General features: G+C 35.5%; 1 pseudogene; it reads left to right on the top strand.

Moving 5' to 3' along the window:
• Window positions 1-630: 630 nt before the first annotated feature.
• Window positions 631-2,974, top strand: LOC107474611 (DNA-directed RNA polymerase I subunit rpa43-like; annotated as a pseudogene).
• Window positions 2,975-3,176: the final 202 nt, after the last annotated feature.

Genomic DNA, 3,176 nt, shown 5'->3' with positions numbered 1-3,176 from the left:
AATTGCAAAATTAACCCAAAACCCGAGTACCTTTCCCTTCTGTCTTTAACTATAATTTCACAACTATATTAATAAATTTATAATTTCTAATGGCATAAAAAATTATATTTTTTATATTCACAAACATTAAAGTCTTTGTAATTATAAATATCTAATAAATATAATTATAAACTAATTTTTCATTCAAAATATAAGTATAAATATTCTCTCCAAAGCAAAATAAACATAATCCAAAACATAATTATAAATATTGTCTCCAAAATAACATAAACATAATTCAAAACACTCAATTTTTATCTTCATACTCTTGTAAGTTAGATTGGGGGAAGTTAGGTTTTAGGAAAAAATTACAAAAATACCCCTCACAAAAAAAAACCTTAGCCCGGCGGGGAAGCCCGCTCCGCCCCGCCAAAGCCCGCCAAAACCCGCGATTTAAGCGGTGCGGGTTAGGCGGGCTTTTACTATTTGGCGGTCCCAATTTTTTAGCCCAGCCCCCCTTTTTTGGCGGGTTACGCGGGCCGCCCCAGCAGGTTTAGACCCGTTTGTCACCCCTAATTTTAGTCAAGGGATATATTATGCCGTCATTTTCGGAGTGTCTTAAGCTTTGATAAAGTAGATAAAGTGACTCCTCTCCTCGCCTTCGTCTCTCACGGTCGTGCTGTCTTGCCTCTCGCCACCAGTTTGTCTGCATCTCCCCGCCTCTGTATCTGTTTTTAATTTTCAGTTCTGCTCTGCCCAGCCGCGTTGACTAGACACTAGTTGTTTCAACTAACTAACTGATTGACCATTCTCCCAATGGAGGGTTTGAAGCTCTCAAACGCTAATTTAACTGCTTACCTTCATCCTTCCAAGAGTAGAGACGTTTCCGAAGCCATTCTTCGTGAGCTCAGCTCCTTGCTCTTCACGTTCAGCGAAGCCTTGGATGGTGTTGTCTTAGCTTACGACATCAATTCCCTGGATAACAAGAAGGCCAAGATTCTTTCTGGTGTTATTCCTTATTTCGGTGTTCCGCTTAGCCTGGATTTGTTGCTTTTTTCTCCAAAGCCTGATATGCTTTTAGGTTAACTCAACTCCTTCTTTTAGGTTTTGTTTTATGAATGATGAAATCGATGAATGAACTTGTTTACAGTTTGGTTCTTGTTTTCACAAGGAAAATGCTTCATAGCCAGATATCTTGTTAAATTTATAGGGTTCAGAATTATGTGACAAAATGTAATAGGAGCAATTTTAATTTTCTAACCACTAATGATTTTTTTGTGAGAATTGTTTCTGGAAACAGAATCTGAAGCTTGTTTCTTTTGAGAATTCGTTCTCTTTTATTTTAGCAAAATTTTGGAAATAGCAAAATGGGAGGAAATGTAAACAGAAACCAATAGTGTACAATGTTTTGTGTATTTGCTTATTTGTTGTTATGTTCTTTACTGTTGCTTTCAGAGGGGAAGGTTGTTAAGCTTTCACAAGAGTCCATTCATGTTGTCGTGCTCGGATTTCTTCTGCGATTATAACAGAGAAAGACATTAGGGAAGAATTCGTGTACAAAACTGTGAGTATCTGCCACGATGTTTAGTAGTTGTTGTCCATTAAATCTGATTGTATTCATAATTACTAGAACTGATGTGGTCTATGTATGTACTGTGTCGTTTCTTATAGAAACATGAGCAAGATGTGTATGCAAGCAAATCTCACAAGAGACATACTATCAAGGTTGGAAATATGATACGGTTTTCAGTCAAGAGGTAAACATGTTGTTAGTTTATTTCAAATGTGACTATATATTCAATCTAGAGTCCAGAAGAATTCGTTTGAACACTGTGCTAGTATGTTTGGGTTTTAGTAAAATCTTATATTCATGCTCCAGATTCCAATTGGTGAAATATATTTGTTAGGTAAAAACTATAGTAGCCATCTTGTACGATGGTTTTCTGATTTTGTTGCATACCCAAATAGATGCACTGAAGAAACACTGTGTCTAGATATTTTTGCACGAGTAGTAACTTGCCAAACTCTTTTAACTGTTTAGCTGCATCCCTGTATCTGAATAAAGAAATAGCTTTCATAGTTGTGCAGCATTTGGTTTTAAAGGGTTCTGCACTTCATTGGTAGTATGAGATTAACAAACTCTACTTTTATCCTTTTCTTTCTAGTAGATATTATTTAGCATATTTTGTGAGCTGGTACTTCTTTTATTTTATTTACTTTTTGATAAAATAAGAATTTCATTAAGACGAAATTATGAGAAAGATAATAGAAATTATGATAAGAGTTCTCCTGTACAAAAACAAAACATAACAAAAGATTTATCTATAAAGGATAGCTTTCCAATCTCTCAAGATGTCTGAGAGGTAAAGTCCTTTACTAAGCTCATGAGCTTTACAACAAATATATGCTTGGCATCTAATCCTATCCCATTTTACATGCTAGGCACTTCTATTTATTGGTTTGACAAAGTTCTAAAATGAACGTCTGAACGAGGATAAAGTTTACATCATAAACGGTTATAAGCTAAGTTTCTCGTCACATATTAATCTTGATTATTAAACTTTGCAGCTTTGATGAGGAAATACTTCATATTTATGGCTCCTTGATGGCAGATCACACCGGCAGCATTCATTGGTTGGAGAAGCACTCTGAATTAATTTCCCATACTAGCAGGTTTGTATTTTCTAACTTATTTGTATACCTTTGAAGGTATATATATTTGTGCTTTACTTATCTTCAAAAACTTCGTAGGAATGCAAAGAAGGGGGAAAGTGAGGGAGAACTAACAACACTCAAGCAAGATGCTATCGATGGGAAAATATCATCCTTGGACTCTGCCCGGAAAGTAAAGAAGTCTAAGAAGCAAAAAATGCAAGAGGAGTCTTAAACATCACATTGGAGTTTAATTTTGTGCAACATTTTTGTTTCCGGGTACATTTCTGTTTTTTATTGTTAACCAAAGGATTTTGTTTTGAATGCCTAAAATTCTTGATCATGCATTGTTTGGTGGCTTCATTTATCTATTAAGCTTTTGAGAATAAAAGCTTTGCTAATATGCTGCTTGAGTTTTGGAAGAGTGAGCACCTGAAGGAAGGAAGGCGCTGGGTTTTTGTTTAGTGAATGTCTAATTCACACCATTACACCGTTCACCTCCATGTATGATTCTGACTTCCCATGGTCTTACACGTTCAACTTTA

The sequence above is a fragment of the Arachis duranensis genome, chromosome 2, assembly GCF_000817695.3.
Source record: "Arachis duranensis cultivar V14167 chromosome 2, aradu.V14167.gnm2.J7QH, whole genome shotgun sequence".
Lineage (NCBI taxonomy): Eukaryota > Viridiplantae > Streptophyta > Magnoliopsida > Fabales > Fabaceae > Arachis > Arachis duranensis.
This window is presented reverse-complemented; position numbering and strand designations above follow the sequence as displayed.